We start from the raw sequence: 13062 nt of genomic DNA, 5'->3' as shown, positions 1-13062 counted from the left end.
CATCGACATTTGTATCATACATTTATACTCCATCCGTCCACGTAAGAACTTCCTAAGAGTGAATTACATGAGTTTTAATAAAATGTTGTTGAGAGTATTGAAAGTGGAGAAAAAATGATTAAGTATATTGTGAATGGTGAAAAAATATTACTAGTAATTTATTGTGTTGGTGATAAAGGAAGGGTAAATGAGGTATTTTTAACTGGTGGGTATAATCCCAAAATATGTATGAAGTTCTTTTGTGGACGTCCCAAAATGAAAAAATAGGAAATTCTTTCATGGACAGAGGTAGTATTTATTATAATTAGGGGGGAGAGAGAGAGAGAGAGAGAGAGAGAGAGAGAGAGAGAGAATTTAAAGCTTAATTAACTAGTCTTGCTATTTGTAAAATAATAATAAATAATTTAAATTAAATTATATATCATACACAACTAATTAATTATAAATGAATTACTTGTAAATTGTAAACAATAAATGTTAAGTAGTTAAATCATTCTCTTGTAATTAATCAAGCAAAATAATATATTTAATGTGTTGTAAATATTACTTTAGAATGTTATAATCATGAATACCGTTTTGATTCTATTACTACAAAGTAGTCAACTTGATTAAGCTACAATATAACTTACGTAATTTCAAATTTTCATTTCAGCTGGAATTTGTCATATTGCATTTATTTGGTACATTAGCAAACAAAAAAATAAGGGGAAATTATTGAGTGAAAATTAAAATGTCATGTGGCCGGCCGGACAGACACATGATTTCATCGGGTGTCCGGCCGGTAAAATTATGTGTCCGCCCAGCCGGCCACATGATCTAGCCATTCACCGGTTATATGTACTCTTGACTGATAGTTGTCAAATCGTTGACTTTTATGACTGATAGTTGTCAAATCGGTCAAATGTGTAAGACTTTCACAAAAAACCAAGCAAACTCATCAATATCAAAGGGTAAAATAGGTACTTCACATAATTTGTACATAAAATGCTTAAGTTTATAAAGCAACATAAAAAATAGGGCATTTTTGCCTACTAAGACGAAATTATTTATGAATACTTTTCTCATCTTTCTTTTGCTAAAAAAGGCAATATAAGTTGGGTTGTGTTTCATTACGTTTACCTATAATAAAACATGTATAATAGGATACAGCTTGTATATGTAATTTTATTAAACCTTTGAAAGATTAATTTACGTTCAATATTAGTAGTGTAGTAATTACAAATTCATTTACAATATAAATATCAAATAAATGATGAAAAATATTCTTTTGTCATATCTTAGAGGATCATCTCTTTTATACTAGTATAAAAAATTTAATACATACTATAAAATAAAAATAAAAACAACCAAAGGAAATAAAGTAAAAAAAATTAAAATAAAATAAAAAGGTAATGGAAAAAAAATAAGAGAGATGACATAGAAAATAATTTTGTTTAAATATTTTAATTTGCATAATTTTTTATTCTTAAGTTTATTTTTCACACAATATATATCAAATTAAAGCTCTGATCATAATGTTTAATATGATATACATATTAAATACTAGCTATTTTATTATTAATCAAATTATATTATTTTTAAAAAAATGAATAAAATAGAAAATATAGAGAGATCGGAAAAACAATAGGATTTTGAATTATGGAAAAGAATTATGTTTTTAAAATAATGGTAAAAAAGTAGCCGTTAAAACCGTGTTTTTGTATACAATTTAAATGTTAGTAATTATTACAAAAATATTGTAAACGTTATATAAATTTGTTAAGTTATAAATATTTTATTGCAAAATGGGTCAATTTCTTAGTCACAAAGTTGCCCACTTTATCCATAGTTTCCATAGTACTACTTCATTTCATATTCTAATGTTCATCAAGTTACTACTGTAAATCTATAATATTATAAGAAAATTCTATATATTGTATTCTAATAAATTTAAGAAATTATTTTTTGTTAATGATGTTGTTAGGTCCGGAGGGTCTCGAATAGGTGTATGGGGGGGGGAGAATACACCTATGGGCTATTTTTCTTTCCTCCTCTAAAAACAGAGGGATCTCAAGATTGAGATCAAAACGAAACTTTACACGCAAACTATGACACTTGTTAACTGAAAGAAGTTTTGACCAAACAGGGTTGACGACTGATACTGAAAACTCTTCAGTAATGAGTTATCAGTTAAGTTACTGGAACTTAACTGATGCACGTAAGGGCTTCAGTCGAGTTTGCTAAAACAAAGATGATAACACTCTTCCTGACTATCAGAAGATAGATCAGTCAGACTGATATCATACGCAGCGGAAATAAACTTAGTTTCATAATAGCCTCGGTTGAGCACGTTGTTAGCCTTATGTTTCTCTTTGTAGTTATTCAGTATATCAATTGAAACAACACAAGTAAGAATGTAAAACTGAAAGCTGTAAATAACACAGAGACTTTTACGTGGTTCGGAAAAACCCTTTCCTACATCCACGGTCGGTTGATCAGACCAACAATCCACTCCGCAAGTGCTTAACAGGTGCACTGGAAACCAAACCGTGTGCTTGCCGGGTGCACACAACCGTACCACTGAAGAAACCACTTCTTCAGTACCCACACTTCACTCGTGTCGGATTTCTCTCGCTTAGCACAACCCGCGCTAAGACTCTCAGAGTCAGAGTACCTTCCTGAACTCCGAATCACTCAAACACTCTACTCTTTCTTTCTGAAAGGAGGTTTGAACGGTTGCCAACTATACTGCAAAGAACAAGTTCTTTGGAGCAAGTTTTGACCTTGGCTTCTGGGTAAACAGAGGTTTGCCTAAGGTCTAAGAGAATGTACGTAATCAGCAGTGACTAATTTAGGCTTTGGAATTCTCTTCTTCGATTCAAGCTTTGGGGAAGTTAAGCTTTAGGCTGAGTAGCGATTTTGGCAGAGCTTCAGCTTATGTTGTTGAATCGGTGAAGATTGAAGTTGATCCTCGAGCGCTATTTATTGGAGAGGTCTTGAATAGATCCGTTGGCGGAGAACGTCTTCAAGATTTCTTCCGTTGGAGAGCATTTCGAATTTGGGCTGAGGCTTCAATCTTCGAGGTTCCTTGTTTGGTGGAAACGACTCTCTTGAAGGACAAGAGATGTGACGTCTCTGATAAAGTAGCCACCAAATAGGAATGACCTCTGCAGATATAAGGAGATCCTGAGATCTCTGCATTTAATGCGGTTGTACTGTGTAAGCACGTGGCTTCCTTTGAACGTTGGAAGTTCAGTCCGAGGAAGAATGTTTAACTGATACTTAACTTTAGTATCAGTCTGCTGAGTCCACGGAGCACGCATTAAGTAATCAGTTCCGAACTGATTCTTCAACTGATACTTCAGTTGTTATCTTCAGTCCTTCGTCCCTCAGTCTTCAGTCTTCAGAACCGCAAGCTAAACTAGAAACGAACTCTAACACTTGAGTTCAAAGCTGTTCTAGTCTATTACAATTAAGACCTATGAATTTTAGTATCATCAAAATAAAACCTGATATTCCATGGGATTCCCAACAGATGCGAATTAGTCAAACAAGTGAATGAAAATGAATAATTATTCCCAAATATAATTTTAATAAATTAAAATTAAAATCAAAATTCAGCATTTTGGATAAAATTACTCCTTACTTTTAATGTACAAAAAATGCCATCGTCCCCCCCTCCCTCCTTCTCTCTTCTTCTTCTTCTTCTTCTTCTTCTTCTTCTTCTTCTTCTTCTTCTTCTTCTTCTTCTTGTCTTTTGAACTCTCTTTCCCTCTCTCTCACGTCTCATCCTCTCAGATTTTTTTCATCACTGTTGTCGTCATCATCTTCTCTAAAATTCAGTTAACTACATCACCGTGCCGTCGTCGTCAAATCAATTTCTCTTCTCCAAGATGTAGTTCTAGATCTACGAGATCGATTAGTTTTAGATTTATGAAAATTATGAGATCAAGCTCTACACTTATGAAGATTTGAAACGAAATGGTACAAATGGTTACTTCCATGATTTGTCGGGCCAACCAGATAAATGGATGGTTCCAATGCACCCGTTAGCACCATCTATTTCGTTCGTTCCGAAATCTATCGCTGCAATGACTGTTATGCAGTAGTCCATCTATTTTATGTAATCTAATGGCTATAAATTTCGCTGAATTTTTTTGATGAACATGTATATAATTTTAATGAACGCGACATATTTTATTTAATATATTCACTCCAGAATTCGAACTCATGTTCATCAAAATTATTAATATGTTCATCACAATTATTGATTTGTCAATGTTTCGCAATTTCACAAAATATTTAAAAATCTCAATTAAAACCTAGCCCTATATATATATAGGGGTGCGCTCCAGTGAGACCCTTATTTTTTGTGAGACACTGAGACCCTTATTTTTCAATGAATAAGACATATATACTGATGAACAAGGTACTATATATACTGATAAAAATGAAATTTTAAAAATTGGTAATGAATAAGATATATATATATATATATATGTGTGTGTGTGTGTGTGTGTATGTGTGTGTGTATGTGTGTGTGTATATTGATGAACAAGTCAGTATATACTAATGAACAATGCAGTAAATATTGATGAATAAAGAAATTTTAAATATTTCGCTCCCTTCAGGATTCGAACCCTGAGAAAAAAAAATTGTCATCTATGTACAATATCAGCCATATGATTGATGAAATAAACGCACGAGATCGTGTCTAAGATCTCATTAAAGATAGGGGTTCTCATTGGAGCGTTCCCCTATATATATAGAAACAATAGGGCCGAATGGCCCTATTGAGTATACAAAATCAAAATTTAGCCCTAAATCTAAAAACATCAAAATTTAGCCATTAATTACGTGGAATGCCTAATTTGCCCTTTCTACCCATCGCACTGCAGTTCTTCGATTTGGCCTAATCGCTCTGGCGCTCCTCGTTTGTTCTGGCGTAGTTTCGCAGACGCAGACGGAGGCTCTCATATAGAGCGGCCGTGGCTGCTAGCGCGGTGGAGCAAGCGAGCTGCGCTGCGGAGGCCGAGGAAGCGGGAGCGATTGCTGGGGCTCTCGTCGCCAAGCAAAGGCGTAGTGTCGACGGTGGCTGCTGCCGTGGGCGACGATGGGCGCTCGTTGTTCGACGACATCATTTTGATTGGGGAATTTCGAGTTTCTGATTTTTTCTAATTTTTTTGGGCGTGTCTGGGATGATTTTTTGGATCTGATCTGATGAGGAGGCGGCGGTGGATCTGATCTGGTCGTTGCGCCGCCTCCTCCATCGGCAGATCTGATCTCCGCCTCCTTCGATTTCAGTCATCGACAGATCTGATCTGATCTGATCTGTGCTGCACGTATGGCACTTATGACACTATTAGTGCCATAAGTGCCATAAGTGCACACTTCCCCATAGGGTTTAGATATTCCATTTAGTATTTAGATTATCCATTTGAAGTTTAGATGTTTCATTTAGGGTTTAAATGATGTTGTTGTTTCTGTATTTGTGCTGCACGTATGGCACTTATGGCACTATTAGTGCCATAAGTGCCCAAATGACCATTTTACTTAGTTTTATTTTAAATTTCCGTTGGCACTTTTGGCACTATTAGTGCCATAAGTGCCAACGGAAATCCAAAATAAAACCAAAGTAAAATCTTGGCACTTATGGCACTATTAGTGCCATAAGTGCCTAACCCGACCCGGCACGCGACCCGCGTGCCTGATCCTACCCGGTCCACCTCATTAAGGGTAAAAACGTCCAAATCAATAAAAATGGCCAAATTTTGTGTTTTTTCAATGTGTGGCCATAAATTGTGTTTTATACTTCATTTTGGATACTTCAAAATTTTACTCATATATATATATATATATATATATATATATATATATATATATATATATATATATATATAGGGGTGGGCTACCGTGAGAGCACATCTTAAAATAAGAAATAAGAGCAATTTTTAATGTATGAATTTTATGTAGAACACGTATAAATTCGTTGTATAAAAATATGAATTGTGAAAAATAATTTTTTTTTACCTTTGTGATTAGAACTCAAGACCATAAATCCATCCAATAGGTTACGAATCCGTTGGGAACCTTGTGGAATATCCTAATCCTTGTTTTGATGACACCAAAATCCATAGGTCTTAATTGTAATAGACTAGAACGGTTTGAACTCAAGTGTTAGAGTTCGTTTCTAGTTTAGCTTGCGGTTCTGAAGACTAAAGACTGAAGGACGAAGGATTGAAGACTGAAGACTGAAGATACCAACTGAAGTATCAGTTGAAGAATCAGTTAGGAACTGATTACTTAATGCGTGCCGCGTGGACTCAGCGGACTGATACTAAAGTCAAGTATCAGTTAAACATTCTTCCTCGGACTGAACTTCCAACGTTCAAAGGAAGCCACGTAATCCAAAAAGGACAGCCGCATTAAATGCAGAGATCTCAGGATCATCCCTCTCTGCAGAGGTCATTCCTATTTGGTGGCTACTTTATCAGAAACGTCACATCTCCTGCTCTTCAAGATAGTCGTTCCCACCAAACAAGAAACCTCGAAGATTGAAGCCTCAGCCCAAATTCGAAATGCTCTCCAACGGAAGAAATCTTGAAGACGTTCTCCGCCAACGGATCTATTCAAGATCACTCATATAAATAGCGTTCGAGGATCACTTCAATCTTCACCGATTCAACGACATAAGCTGAAACTCTGCCAAAATAGTTTCTCAGCCAAAAGCTTAACCTCCCCAAAGCTTGAATCGAAGAAGAGAATTTCAAAGCCAAAAATCAGTCACTGCTGATTACACACATTCTCTTAGACCTTAGCAAACCTCTGTTTACCCAGAAGCCTAGGTCAAACTTGCTCCAAAGAACTTGTTCTTTAAAGTATAGTTGGCAAGTTTTCAAACCTCATTTCGAGAGAAAGAGTAGAGTGTTTGAGTGTTTTGGAGTTCAGGAAGGTACTCTGACTCTGAGAGATCTTAGCACGGGTTGTGCTAGGAGTGAGAAATCCGACACAAGTGAAATGTGGGTACTGAAGAGTGGAATCTTCAGTGGTACGATTGTGTGCACCCGGCAAGCACACAGTTCGGTTTTCAGTGCACCAGTTAAGCACTTGCGGAGTGGATTGTTGGTCTGATCAACCGACCGTGGATGTAGGAAGTGTTTTCCGAACCACGTAAAAATCTCTGTGTTATTTACAGCTTTCAGTTTTACATTCTTACTTGTGTTGTTTCATTTGATAAACTGAATACTGAATAACTCCAAAGAGAAACCTAAGACTAACAACGTGCTCAACCGAGGCTATTACGAAACAAAGTTATTTCCGCTGCGTATGATATCAGTCTGACTGATCTATCCTCTGATAGTCAGGAAGAGTGTTATCATCTCTGTTTTAGCAAACTCGACTGAAGTCGTTACGTGCATCAGTTAAGTTCCAGTAACTTATCTGATAACTCCTTACTAAAGAGTTTTCAGTATCAGTCGTCAACCCTGTTTGGTCAAAACTCATTTCAGTTAACAGGTGTCATAGTTTGCGTGTAAAGTTTCGTTTTGATCTCTATCTTGAGATCCCTCTGTTGTAGAGGAGAAAAATAGCCCATAGGTGTATTCCCCCCCCCCATACACCTATCCGAGACCCTCCGAACCTAACAGAATCAATCGTAGATCTTGATGATCTAAGGGCTGAAAATGATTCTTATTTTATGTCTTAAGAAATGCTCTTATTTTAGCCATTCCCAATTATAAAAGAACTTTGTCTTATAAAAGTTGATTTACTTGTTATATCACCTCATATTTATTTAATTTAATGTTAATTGTGTTATTTAAAACTATACAATCTATGAAAATGTTATTCGTTATTATTATTATTATATTTTCTTTTAATAAAAAATACTCAAAATGTACGGAATGTCCCCTAAAAATTTTGTAGTGTATTGAAACTATACAATTAATAAATATGTTGTTCGTTATTATTACTATTATGCTTGTATTTTAATAAAAAAAATACCTAAAATATACGAAATGTCCAAAACAAAATTGGGGGCGGTACCGTACAAATTCAGCCCCCTCAACTAAATTCATGGCTCTGCCACTGCTGTTATGAACGGTGCGAATAGAGCTATTAACATCATTCGTGCCAGCTAATCTGATATCTGTCGCGTCAGTGGTTGGCCTGAGTAATACAAAATAACCTATTCGTACTAGGTGCACATGTAGATACTTATTGGGGTGGTGAAGAAATCAATCTCCAGGCTTTTCTAGAATGTGTGCCTCATTACTAGGATTCACCATCGCAGCCGAGGTATCCGTTTCAAATCATTGAAGATTTAGTCCAAACATTTTAGTTAGATTTGTGAGATTTTTTGTTAATTTTTTATATTTGTGAGATTTGTACTTGGATTTGTTATAAAATAAAGAAGATGAATAAAATGTTTATTTGAATTTATGTTATGTCATATTATTTTCTATTCATTCGAATTTACTTTGTGTTATTTTCTATTGATTTGAATTTGTGTTACTTTGATTTGTTGGAGCAAACTGCAAGGCTATGGCACGAATAGACCATTTAGTACCATTTGTGCCAAGCGTTGGTGTCACATATCTTGGAACGAATGATACGAATAGGTCATTTTGTGTCATTGTGATGGTGCGACAGATCTTCGTATGAATGGAACGAAAGGGACATTCCCATCATTCGTCCCAAGATTTGTCGTGCCACACTTGGAACGAATATGAATATTCATACCATTCGTGCCAATACTTGGTACGATCTATATTGGGACGAATAGTGCGAATAAGTTCTTTCGTACCATTCATTCAAAGTGCTAGCGCGTCAAAAGATGCAAATAGGTCATTTTGTACCATTCGTTCCAAGTGCTAGAAAGATAGATATTGGGACGAATGATACGAAAAGGCCTATTCGCATCATTCATATTTCAAGTGATGGCATGAAAACACTTGGTACGAATGATACGAAATAACCTATTCAATCGATTGATTCGTTCCAAGATCTGTTGCAACCTCACTTAATACGAATGACACCATCACTTGGAAAGAATGGTACGAAATGGCCATTTTGCTCAATTCATTCCAAGTAGTGGTGCGAAAGATCTTAAGATGAAAGGTGCGCAGAGGCTATTTTGTACCACCCATCCCACAAAAATAGCGCAATTTGTTCAAATAAAAAAATCATAGACTTGCAGTTTGTTCCAACAAATTCAAGTAAAAATTGATGAATAAAATTCGAATCAACATTTTTTTTCATTTTCTTCATTTTCAAATCAACAAATCCAATTACAAATCATATGAGCAAATAAACATGAAGTCTCAGAAGTCACAACTAACACAAAAAAACACACAAAACTCACAAAATCTAACTAAATCCCTTAACTAAATCTTCATATTTCATCATTTTCTTCAATTTCTTTAACCAGATAAGAGAAGAGGAAAACGTAGTGCGGCAGTGGCGGTGGTGAATTTGGGAAAGCTGGAGATTGAAATATGTATTTGCCTATGCACTTGACATGAATGAGTTTTTTTGGTACCACTCATTCTTCACATATGTGGGATAGATATCGGAACGGCTGACACGAATGGTGCTAATGGCTTCATTTGTACCAGCCTTGCCTTGACAAATCTTGGAGTGGACGGAATGGATGGTCCAAATTGATGCATTGGCTCATTCCATTCCTTTATTTAGCGCGACCAAAATTGGAACGAATGGTATGCATGAAAGTAACCATTCGTACTATTTCGTTCCAAATCTTCATAGATCTAAATTTGGATTTCATGACTCTCGCACATCTAGAACTCCTGGAACTCATAGATCTCGAATATTTAAAAATAGATCTCGAAGAAGAGGCTAGATCTGGCGACAATGACGTGATTGTGTAGTTCACCGAATTATGGAAAAGATGATGTTTACAGTAGCAATTAACGAAGAAAATCATAGAAGATGAGTCATCAGAGATAGAATTTGATAAAGAAGCTCGTCGAAGAGAGAGAAAGTCATCGAAGAGAGGGAGTGTGAAATAAGAATAATCGAAGAGTTTGAGGAAAATCGTATTTTGCACGTACAAAGTCAACACAAATTTCATCGAAAATACTGAATTTTAATTGTATAATTTATTGAAACTATATTTAAGGCCAACTATTATTTTTCACATTCTTATTTGGTTAGTTCACGATCCCCTTCAATTATTTTTATACAAAAATATAATTATTTTAACTTTTTCATATTGTTTTAACTAAATAAAATTGACTTGCATCAAATTTTACCCCATCTGACAACAGACACATATAATGCATCAGCTGGAGTATAGCTGACACTATACATATATACAATATATATATATATACACACATATTTTTGTATATATATATATATATATATATATATATATATATTTAATGTTCAGTTGCAAATTTGCAATAACTCACCATATTCATACCAACTGTGTCGATCTCTATTTTGTTATACTTGATCAAATAATTAAATATAATTTTAATTAGCAATATAATTTTGTTATGCATAACTTAAACATGATTTTGGCCAAGTGATTTGTTTGAAGCTAATTATCTGTAAATATGCGAAGTGTACTTAAATTTCGATTTTAATTTATACGATATTTTATTTAATTAATACATAAACTTTAATATTTTTGAAATTTACTTAAATTAAAAGTTCGAACACATATATGTTGACATCGCAATTTTATTACATACGTGGTGTTTTTTATATGAACCAGTTACGAGAATGAAAAAAGGAGAAAATGTTTCAGCGTCCATGTAGGATTTAATGTTGCCGAAATTTTAATTCATATATGTTGAATTCTAAAAAATTCAAAATTTATATATTAGTTAACAAAAAATAATATTGGTTAAAATTCAAAATTTGAATGTATTTCGTGTATTTATAGGCATGCGATTAACCCCTTGTTTGAAGTCACATTATGCATCAGAATATACGGTGCATATGTAATAGCCCGCTCTTTTATTCTATGATTAAGATAAGTAAATGCGATATTTATTTATCGCATTCTTCAGTAAATGAAATCCAGTAATTATTTATGTTTAAAATTCAGCTATGATTCTAAATTGTATGTATACTATGCCTATTATTATTTTAGTTGTGCTTGTTAACTCGAGTGAGAAAAACCGCAATATAAATTATTGAGCCAGTCAATAATTTATATTTTCAGATTTATAATTGACTTAGCAAAGTCAAGTTAAAGTTGTTATTTTATATGCGATAGAGATTTTATTTCTATTAGTTACTTGAAAGTCGTGATTTAGTTCCGACTAATGAGAACGAGTTAAATTAGTTATTTAATTCGTAGAGATGTTACATCGAAGCATAGTTATTCAGCAAAACCTAGAACCAATTTTATAGATATGCGATGATACAAAGAAATTAGATTTTCAGATACAACTTTACACAATGACTGTAGGGAATTATTTACATCACCACTATTCCCTACTTACAATCAAAACCTATCACTATCACAAAACACTACAGCTACATACCTACAAGCATGCGGGAGGTAACGTGTGAGAATAAAAAGAAGAAAAATGAGAGAAGACCAATCGGCTCCTCCCTTCAATTCAGCCAACCACCATCTCCAATCCTTTGACTTTACAGCCAATAACTCACTTATTAAAGCACCAGCCTAACACTTCATTCCTTCTCTCATACACCAACCACCAGAAAAGGGAGATGAAGAGAAGTTAATTCCTGCTGCCAACTGCCAAGTATCGAGAGGTGAGTCTTGGCCTAAGTTTTCTTCATTTCATACTTGGTTCTTTCTGCATTTGTTGAGGAAACAACATTTGCAAAATTTCAGTTCCTTCCCCATTGAATTCAATAATAACAGCAGCCACCAACACAAACTCATGCAAGGTATATACTATCTCAGTACTCTTCATGCTACATGATTCACACCAATAAGCATATCTTCAGATTTAAATATTTAGAGTAAAGCATGAAGTGAATGGCATAACACTAGAATTTTTATGTGAGACAAGTACCTTAAGTTCAGTTTAGCAGATTGACTCTTGAACACAAACACCCAATACAGCAATATCATTTATGAGAATCATAGAATACTAGTTTCCAAGAGATTTACTTTCACACCGAACTTAGAATTTTAAGGGGAATGGGGGGTATTTTACTGTACCTGATTCAATAAATCGAGAAGGGGGCGACTTGTCTGTTCCGTTGAACCAGAGGGCAGACGGCGGTGACTCTCTCGCCTGAGCTAAGAGGACTGAGGGTTTGGCTTTTTTTTCCTCGTTCGTGTACGCGAGTGAAAAGGGGGGGAGCAACGGACGCCGCCCTGCCCTAATTAACCGCCCACCGGAGGATCGAGGAAGGAGACGCTGACTCCAGGCGCGACGGCGCAGTGAGCGAGCCCAGGCAGCTGCGGCGGCGATGTCGTCGAAACCGAGAGAACCTACGGCTCGGCATTGCCCTTTATGTGCGACGGATTCAAAGTTCAGAGGGAGTGATGTAATTGAGAAAAGAGGAGAGAAGAGAGATAGGAGAGTAGACGGTGGCGCCGTCTCGCCGGAGAAGAGCCACGGCTGCGACAATTTTGGAGAGAAGCTAGGGCTTGATTCTCATGTAAGAGTGTGCTTCCTGAAATTATAAGAGATCGATAAGAAGAATAAAGATGGAGGGAGAGAGTCTGGCGAGAGGGGGAGGGGGCGAAGGAGGCACCGACCGGACGAGGCGTCGGATCGCCGGATTCCCAAGGTAGGCGACGCTGGTTTGAAACTCAGCGTGAGATGTGAAGAAGAGGCTGTTTTCAGCCGCTAATTTGAGAAGAGAGGGATGGGCCGATTTTGACTATTTCTTGGGCTATTTCTTTGGGCCGTTTTTTTTAAGAATGGGCTGGATGATTATTTCAGTTGGGCTCATGTTTATTTAATTATGTTGGGCCTCTGATTTTATTAAAAGATGGGCTGCATATGTTTAAGTTTGGGCTATCACCATTTAATTAAAATGGGCTGCCTTCTTATATTAATTAGACTTTATAATTAGTTTAATTAATTAATTTAAAGAATGATTTGCATAATAATATTAAATTAT

General features: G+C 35.5%; 1 protein-coding gene and 1 long non-coding RNA gene across 2 annotated transcripts in view; one reads left to right on the top strand and one right to left on the bottom strand.

The window, feature by feature from the left end:
* Positions 1-13062, top strand: part of LOC130994894 (uncharacterized) — a 1167164-nt gene that overhangs the window by 397157 nt on the left and 756945 nt on the right. The gene's annotated exons all lie outside the window — the stretch shown is intronic.
* On the bottom strand, positions 11333-12759 carry LOC130995043 (uncharacterized). The gene is made up of 2 exons (XR_009092026.1): positions 12149-12759; positions 11333-11777 (listed from the first exon to the last, which is right to left on the bottom strand). It is a non-coding gene; the product is annotated as an uncharacterized LOC130995043 (long non-coding RNA).

Source organism: Salvia miltiorrhiza, chromosome 7 (genome assembly GCF_028751815.1).
Source record: "Salvia miltiorrhiza cultivar Shanhuang (shh) chromosome 7, IMPLAD_Smil_shh, whole genome shotgun sequence".
In the NCBI taxonomy this organism is placed as follows: domain Eukaryota; kingdom Viridiplantae; phylum Streptophyta; class Magnoliopsida; order Lamiales; family Lamiaceae; genus Salvia; species Salvia miltiorrhiza.
Note: the sequence above shows the minus strand (reverse complement) of the source record. Positions and strands in the feature narration are given on the sequence as shown.